Source organism: Aulonocara sp. 'chitande type north' Nkhata Bay, linkage group LG9 (assembly GCF_057382095.1).
Source record: "Aulonocara sp. 'chitande type north' Nkhata Bay isolate Kocher_YH1m ecotype deep benthic linkage group LG9, A_spYH_male_GT1.1, whole genome shotgun sequence".
NCBI classification, from domain to species: domain Eukaryota; kingdom Metazoa; phylum Chordata; class Actinopteri; order Cichliformes; family Cichlidae; genus Aulonocara; species Aulonocara sp. 'chitande type north' Nkhata Bay.
In genome coordinates this window covers 26,413,342-26,422,901 of record NC_141352.1, presented here as the reverse complement: position 1 = coordinate 26,422,901, position 9,560 = coordinate 26,413,342, and the positions used below count along the sequence as shown (strand labels likewise).

At 45.8% G+C, this 9,560-nt stretch overlaps 1 pseudogene; it reads right to left on the bottom strand.

The window, feature by feature from the left end:
- Positions 1-1,007: 1,007 nt before the first annotated feature.
- LOC147322260 (uncharacterized) lies at positions 1,008-3,454 on the bottom strand (annotated as a pseudogene).
- Positions 3,455-9,560: the final 6,106 nt, after the last annotated feature.

Genomic DNA, 9,560 nt, shown 5'->3' with positions numbered 1-9,560 from the left:
TAACTGGTCAGTCTGTGACAAATTTGAACAGTTTTGAATGGTGGAAATAATCTCAACATATATTTTTCTTGTCTATAATGAACATTTTACAAAAACATACATAACAGTTAAAAGTATTAGTAAATATTTGCCTGTGGTATAAGAAAGCAGAATGTGGTGGAAATGGTTGTGTAAAAATACTTCAAGTTTGTATTTAGCTACAGCGCAAATGCACCATTTGTCACGGTCTGGCTGGGGCAGGCCGTATGTGTTGCAGAGGAGGACTCAAGCGCAGACCGAAACGTGGTGTGGATTAACAAAACAAGCCGTTTAATGAGACTAGTAATGAGGGTACAAAATAATAGGGCATCGTTGAAAACTAAACAATAACCTAAACTGGGTGAACTAATAACAAAACATGAAAAACCTTAACCATAGTGAACTGACATGGGTACCTGGAGATGAGACATGGATGAGCAGACGACCTGACAAAGAATGGCTGAGAGCACACAGACTAAATGGACACAGGAGAATAATGAGGGAAGTGGCAACACATGGGGAACCAGCTGACACACATGAACATAACGACGTGACAATGGGAGAGTAAAACTGAACACGATGAACACAGACACACCAGACCTCTTCACAATAAGACAGGAAACAGTGAGATATAAACATGACAACCTGGACTGACAACATACGCCACAGACATAAAATACATGAAAGCAGGGGAGACTTAACATAGTGGAAACACGAGGGGAAAATAACTAGTAACACCTAGGCATGATAATGATAAACTTAGGAAACCTGAAGGCTACATAAACTAAACACAAAACGCTGGGTCAGCAGACCCAGGATCATGACAGAGCCCCCCCTTCAAGGGCGGATTCCAGACGCCCAAAACCCCGAAAAGACAAAACAAAAAGACAACCCACCAAGGGCGGGCGGCGGGGGCCCAGGACGGAGGGCCAGAAACAAGGCCACAAAACCAAAATGTCCACCAAAAGCAAAGGAGTGCAGGGAACAGTTCACGACTCCTCAGGGGGCCGACCCGGAGGGTGACGGTCCAGAAAGTCATAGTCCATGTGATCAGGGGGCCGGCCCGGGGGCCGACGGCATAGCAGGTCATAGTTCGAAGGTTCAGGGGGCCGACCCCGATGGTAACGATGTCCAGCTAACGGCCCGGAAAGCGGCCGGCGATTCCAAGGGGCAAAACGCGGCTTGGGCGGTGGCAACACAGCCGCAGGACCAGGCGAGGCCGACACAGAAGCAGTGGCTGAAGCTTGACCAGGCGACAGCGAAGCAGGAGCTGAGGCCGAGGCTGGACCAGACAAGGCAGAAGCAGAAGCCGGACCAGGCGAAGACGAAGGCTCTGATGAAGCCGGACCAGGCGAGGACGAAGGCTCTGATGAAGCCGCACCAGGCGAGGACGAAGGCTCTGATGAAGCCGCACCAGGCGAGGACGAAGGCTCTGATGAAGCCGCACCAGGCGAGGACGAAGGCTCTGATGAAGCCGCACCAGGCGAGGACGAAGGCTCTGATGAGGCTGCACCAGACGAGGACGAAGACTCGGAGGCTGCAGCAGACGAGGACGAAGACTCGGAGGCTGCAGCAGACGAGGACGAAGCACAGGCTGGAGCTGCAGCAGACGAAGCACAGGCTGGAGCTGCAGCAGACGAAGCACAGGCTGGAGCTGCAGCAGACGAAGCACAGGCTGGAGCTGCAGCAGACGAAGCACAGGCTGGAGCTGCAGCAGACGAAGCACAGGCTGGAGCTGGACCAGGCGAAGCACAGGCTGAAGCTGGACCAGGCGAAACAGAAGCAGAATCTGAAGGCGGCTGAACGGGCTCCTCGGGCCCTCCAGCTGACGTGGCTTGAGGCTGGACGGGCTCCTCGGGCCCTCCAGCTGACGTGGCTTGAGGCTGGTGCGGTTCTCCTGAACCCCCAGCTGACGTGGCATGAGGCTGGTGCGGTTCTCCTGAACCCCCAGCTGACGTGGCATGAGGCTGGACGGGCTCCTCGGGCCCTCCAGCTGACGAGGCATGAGGCTGGACGGGCTCCTTGGGCCCTCCAGCAGACGAGGCATGAGGCTGGACGGGCTCCTCGGGCCCTCCAGCAGAAGCAGTGGCAGGACCAGTAGGTGCCGAGACTACTGGCTGAACAAAAGGCTGAGCAGGTGATTGAGCAAATAACTGAGCTGAACAATGGGGAGCTGGCTGAGCTGCACAGTGGGCTAAGGGCTGAGCTAACGGAAGCACAGGAAAGTGAACTATGGACCGGGCTGCTAACAGAGCTAACGACTGGGCTAACGACTGAAAGGCATGCAGTAGCAATGGCGGCGTGGATTGCAGACCGAATTCTCCTGAGCCCTCAGTAGAGACAGGGACGGGTGCAGGAGCATGCCGGACACTAGCCACTCCCACCCGAGAAGTAGGTACGGGTGCGGAGACGGGCTGTATCCTGGCTGCCCTCACCCTGGGGACCGGAACAGGTACCGGCAACGGCTGGGCAACTGCCCTTCCCACCCGAGGAGCAGGTACGGGTGCAGAAAGGGTCAGAGCCTCAGCTGGCCTGGAAACCAGAGCGGGAGCCAACTGGGCCTCAGTCTCCCCCACCCGAGGAACAGACACGGGTGCAGAGGTACGCTGGGCCCGAGCTGCCCCGGGAGGAGAAACACGAGCAGGAACGGGAGTAGGCTCAGGGTCAACATATACAGGTTCGACAAACACGGATCTATCAAAAATAAACCCGCTGTCCACTTCATGTTTAGCAGTCTTAGCCTTAGCAGTCTTAGTTTTAACGGTTTTCAAAATCCTTGAGTTAACAGTTGCAGAGCGGGTTGACTCGAGGATGACTGAACCGGACCTGACAGAACCTGAACAGACGGAAGTGGAACTGAGTGTGTTTGTCCTGGTAACGTAATTAACAGTCTGTCCTTTAACCCTATGTGCAGGCTTAGGCGAGCGGGAATTGCTTTTCATCCCTCCCTGTGTAGAGGGAGTAAAACAAAACGGATCCTCCCAGTCCACGTAGTCATCCATAAGGGAAATTCCCCATGGATCGGAAGTGAGCCGATTGTTTTTAATGTCAGACGGGACGTGAGAATAAAAGTCATTTTCACTCACCACCGTGAGCTCGGCATTGTCCAGTTTGTGGCGCGCCGCTTCCTTCGAGCGGAGGAAGCCGGCGGAGCGAGCGACTGAGCCCCTGGTGCACAGAACGGAGACACCGAGGCTGGAGCGTGAGCGCCTGAAGCCACACGGAGGACTCCCACCTGAAGCGAGCGAGGCTTAGATGCAGGCAGCGCAACAGGCGGGGACTTTCGGCAGCTCTTGGGACCTCCGAGAGCTAGCCGAGTCCCATGGAAAATGCGCTCGTAGTCGGGGGTACGCCACGGCTTCCAGCGGAGCTCCTCCTCCAGCTGGGCGAAGGCTGCCTCCCGACGCTCGTAAAGCTCGCGGTCTGCTGAGTCCATAGTGGTCAGGTCGTACTGTCACGGTCTGGCTGGGGCAGGCCGTATGTGTTGCAGAGGAGGACTCAAGCGCAGACCGAAACGTGGTGTGGATTAACAAAACAAGCCGTTTAATGAGACTAGTAATGAGGGTACAAAATAATAGGGCATCGTTGAAAACTAAACAATAACCTAAACTGGGTGAACTAATAACAAAACATGAAAAACCTTAACCATAGTGAACTGACATGGGTACCTGGAGATGAGACATGGATGAGCAGACGACCTGACAAAGAATGGCTGAGAGCACACAGACTAAATGGACACAGGAGGATAATGAGGGAAGTGGCAACACATGGGGAACCAGCTGACACACATGAACATAACGACGTGACAATGGGAGAGTAAAACTGAACACGATGAACACAGACACACCAGACCTCTTCACAATAAGACAGGAAACAGTGAGATATAAACATGAAAACCTGGACTGACAACATACGCCACAGACATAAAATACATGAAAGCAGGGGAGACTTAACATAGTGGAAACACGAGGGGAAAATAACTAGTAACACCTAGGCATGATAATGATAAACTTAGGAAACCTGAAGGCTACATAAACTAAACACAAAACGCTGGGTCAGCAGACCCAGGATCATGACACCATTGCTATAACAAGCACATCAAAACAGCTTAACTTATTCATAGCTATTGTCACCAGTTTAACTTCTAAATGTTTTACACATCCTGAACATTATCGGAATATTCATGAACTAAATTTAGGTCCTTACCTGCTTGTGAATTGATAATCAATAATCAATTTGTGGGTCCACTAAAGTCACATAATTCAAACATAATTCATCCAGCATCATTACTAAGACTGCTAGAAATGTAAACCAGTGATGATCTGCTAGTACAACTACAACAAAGAGCTAATGGAAATTGCAAACTGGCCAAATAATGACAAGCTGATGGGAACGGAGCATATCACTAATCTTATAACTTGCCATAGTGTATTGAGCTTCTGTAATGGAAAAGCTTCATTTAAACCAGCTATCACATAAGACATGGTCCATAGTCGTGTCTTCCTCTGAAAGAGAAACACATTATTTCCACCAGAGTATACAAACTTAGTTTGACAGAGTAATACTGGGAAGAAATTGTCTGAATGGTTGACTAACGCATTACAGCTGCAGGAAAAGAAGCCTGTTCCATAGTTGTACCCTGCTGCCATTAAACTATGTAAATTCCCATCTTAGCATGTAATTGTTTAACTAAGACTGATGTCTAAATTTACCTGGCAGCAGCACAAAGCGCTCTCCCAAATTGAGGCTCTCTCGCTTGTCCATGTCAAACCCGTTTCTAAAAACAACAACAACAACAAACAAACCAAGCTTAAAGGTGGCATCTGGCCACAGAGAGTGTTTGGCAGTGTTTTTGCGAGGTGGTGACTTTAATGAAGATGCATCGCACCTGCTTCAGGTTTATCTCCTATCGTATGGCCCAGCAGATGCTAATGTAGTGTACAAACTCCACGGCAGAAGCCCCTCGTTGCTAAACACCACTGCATCCTCATCAAGGCTAATACACCGTAGATCCAAGCAGCACGTCTGTTAGTAACCTCTCCCTGGGAGTTCACTGTAGACGGAGGATTACAGCCAAGGAAGAGTGTATGTGTGTCCATGTGTGTGCAGTCTTATCTGATAGGGCTTGGGCAGCAGATGGTTATTTTTTTTAGTAATTATTTTAGCACTTCAGTCAGCGTGTTATGCTTAGTGTTCTTCAGAATTCATGTATACTAAATTCAGACTGTGAAAGCAGACAGGAATGTTCGCCAGGAGTATATTGATGTTATATTGGTAGACAGACATGCTGTCTACAAGAAAACATCAATCAAATATGATCTCCTGACTTCCTAATACTCAGCAATTGCACTGCATTTATGGAGTACATCCAGGAGAATTAAGCAATGATTTGGGCAACAGAAGTGTGGAAAAGCAACTCACCTTGTATTTTCATTTTCACATGAAAAAGTCAAAAAATAAAAGTTAAATGCACCACTGGATTTGACTGTCTTTTTGCCTTCAGAACTGCTTTTAGGTTTTCAGGCACAGATTCAACAAGGTGCTGAAACATTCTCAGATTTTGATTTGTACTGCTGCACATGCATGATGTTGAATTCACCACATCTATCAATGTAACAACCCTGAAGGTGCTCTTTTGGTTTGATATCTGGTGACTGTGGAGGCCGTTTGAGTACAGTGCACTTATTGTCCTGTTCAAGCTTTGTGGCATGGCGTGTTATCCTGGATTATATGCAGGTCATAAAGGGGTGAGTGTGATCAGCAATAATATTCAGTTAGTCCCCTGTACCATTATACCACCATGTCTAAAGTCTGAGCTGGTAATAGAAGGCTTTCATACCAAATTCTGACCCAACAATTTGAAATTTAGCATTAAATTGAGACTCAGCTGACCAGGCAACATTTTAACAATCTTCTATTGTCCAATTTTGGTGAACACGTGAATTGTAGCCTCAGTTTCCTGCGTTTAGCTTCTAGCTGATGTAACAAGTGGTTATTTGATGATTATTTGATGGCCAGCTTGAAGCAGACTGGCCATTCTTCTTGTCTGTCCTCAGACAGCAGTATTTTCTCCCAGAGAACTGCTCCTCACTGGAAATTTTCTCTTTTTCTCTTACAGCGCTAGAGATGGTTGTTCTCATGTGTATCTAAATAATAATACTAAATAATACAATAATGCTGGCATGTTAATAAATAGCTATGTTTTCCTCTTCTTCTTCCTGTATAACATTTGCAATGATGCAAAGGCAAAAAAAAAGAAAAACTGTAATAACGATTTCAAACTCCACTTCAGCTGCCAGTGGTGGGAGTACAGGGGCTGGCTTTTACCTCATGGGTAACTGCATTTTGACATGACTTTTTGTATGTTCAGCCAGTTTTGTGTTGCACAGACACAACCTAACAATTTTCCCTCTATTAAATTCTCACAGCGCCGCAGTACGACATGCTTCAGCTGTATCAGACGGGAGCGGGTGGCACCACTCCTTGTAGGATAACATGCATTAAGCCCACGGCCTGTGTTCAAGTCATCTTTGAGTCAGTCAGCAGTCCACGGATATTCCAACATGTCAGCTGGAGCGCCTAGACCCTCAAAAGCCTGATTGTATCCCACGCCTGATTTCAGTGCTAATTCAAGCCTCACACCCAATATCATTTGGCAGTAATGTGAAGGTAAAGCAGTGGCAATCTCAAAGGCATCCTTCAGTCCCCACTTCCATATGCTCTTTGAGCCAATTTATATTTAGTGTTCTCTTTAACCTCTGTGTTATCTGGAATTCACAGGCATGAAGGACAGAGGATGAAACGAAATGTTTATTGAGTTGTAAATATTGTAAATGGAATCATGATATGGCGCCCCCTCCTCACTTGGCTTTCCAATTATGGAAGGGTAATAAGACTCCTTTGTCAGGTCAAATCCAGCATGTCTAGTTCTGTGATTGCTCCAGAGGTAAGTAAAAAAAAACTGGCATAAGCGCTATGCTCAGGAGACACGCTGTTTCTGGGAGAGACTGTCCATCATCGGGTACCCGGAGCAAACACGCAAAGACGTTCTTGTTGACAAAATATGCTTGTTGCCGTTAAAACAGGTCGTTAAGTCTTTATTAGACATTTCCTTGTGACGTCCTCATTTGTCTCACTGGTCATTATGGTTTAATTCAGCCTCTGTGTAATTGCTTTCCATGCTGTTAAATGTGGTTAATATTTACAGTAAGGCTGTGTTTTGCTCACACTTGAGTACCTTTATGGCACCATGAGAATGCACCCAAACACCGTATCACACCCTGGATGTGTTCAATTATTGACGAAGAGACATGCGAGCTAGCTCCTGCACGATGTTCACATGCTGACTGACAGACTGCTCCAATGCTTTGTTTCAGTCTGCGTATTGATGTGGGAACAATTGCACAAGCAGACATTTATGAGTATAAGAGTGAGTTAGTCAGCACATAATAAGCTGGTGTGTGGAGGTGAATGAAGCACATCTGCTGCAACAAAACACTTAAATTAAAGGAAACAACCGCATCATTTTGGAAATGATTATAAAGGAAAATAAGGAATACAGCTGCCTCATGTTTGGACCCGTTGCATTTTTACTACAATGCAATTAACTTTCCTTAAACCATCTCAGTAGAAAAGCAAATCCATTTTGATCGAGCAAGACATAACTAACATGCAACAATTTGTCTCTGATTGTTTGCAACACAATAAATTAAGCCATCTTTGCTAACTAAATGAAGTCTTGGTCCTTTTATGCTGCTTAACAGAAACTCCCGAAGTGTGGGTGAGACAAGAATTAAGCAGCTACTGAGATCTGTTTTAAGCATCGGGTTAGCTATGCTGCGTAGTTTGAGCGAGGAGAAAAAAGAGCCTGATTTAGGAATCACAATTCTTATCCCTCAAGATTATGATTCAATTATCAAGTCCAAATATCAGGTATGATAATTGATTATGTAAACATTTTCTTGCTGAACATAAGTGCTATGACACTCATATAGAGATGATTTAGTCAGTTTATTTTACTACCATGTAGTATTTCAACCAACCAGCTCTGTTCAAAGTCACTGTTTGACTCTTCCAGAATCACAAATAAATCTATTTTAATTTTAGCACCAGCATCAGCCTGTGTGAACACCTCAGCCGTGTGTTAACATTTTGTCAGCTGGGTTTCAGCTCTCTGAATAATCTTTTTCTAAGCTAGTCAGATAAAAATTTAATGCAAATATGCTTCTAATTGCAATCCAAAATGCAAATGTTTAGCAGACGCAATACTATGAAAATCTGCTTGTTTTTAGCTCATACAGCTGATGAGCTCATGCTATTGCAGGCGTTGTCACAATATAATGAAACATAAGCCTAATAGGTCACTATCCATATTCTGGTCAAGGTCAAGGTTACATTTCTAGCAAAATAGGTTATAGTTATTATTTTACATGCTCTTTTCCATTTTCCCAAGAATTGCTATTGCATCTCAGGCATAAGCTTCTTGTACTACTACTCCTTAACTCAGACTATCATAGTTTGAAGCTGGGAGTTGACCCAAACACAAGACTGAAAAACAGACCCTTAATTAGGTAGTGCAGAAAAGTCCAAAACACCAAAGCGAAAGACAAAATCCATAAACATAATCAGGAGCACACAAGGACAGGCAACACAAACACCCTGACAAATATTAAAGGAAGGCAGGGCTTCAATACTCACACTGAGGCAATCAATGGAAGGGGACACAGGAGGGTAACGAGACACGGTTGAAACAAATTAAAGCAGCAACTAGGCCAGAAATAAAACTAAGAGCAAAACACACGAGAGAGGAACAAGCAAAATAAAACAGGAAGATTCTCAGTAGGGGAACGGTAAAAAGAGCTGAGAGCTTAACAAGAAGATACACGAGAACCTACACTAAATACTAAAACATGAATGAACACAGCATGAACAGAATAGCAATTCTAATACAAATAAATCAGGAAATGAGTAAATCCACAATGATATTCAAAAGTAAAGCTGGAGGAAAATAAAGACAAATGCAGCTAAAGAGTAGCCAAAAAAACCAGGGAGAAAAACGCCAAAACAGACAACAGAGTCGATGGACCACCACACAAACACTTTCACTGGGAGATGAACAAGAATTATTTGTCCTGGATACGAGTGGGTCTGAGCCTCCTCGACGTCTCAGTGGAGTTTTTGTTGGCTTATGCAGCGCAGCCAACCAAAACGTATCACTTTGTTTTTGTACTTCATACATTACAATAACCTGGGAGCTGTCATTTATCCCGAGCCAGATGAGCTACTGTGTAACGCTCTGGTTACATAGTCACCCCATCAAAATCCCCACATGTTAAGGAAAAAATAAATTCTTATTTATACACCTACTACAGTTCAGCAAAGTCTGCCCCATACCTGTTCACTCAGCCACAAATCCTCAACCTCAGAGGGGCTGGACAAGCAAAGATTTGACCAGGTGGTGGTGGCAGCAGATAAAAAGCTAGGGGATGACCAAAATAAAGTGCTGTTCAAGTTTTAATGGCAGTTCCTCAAAAAGCTTTTGA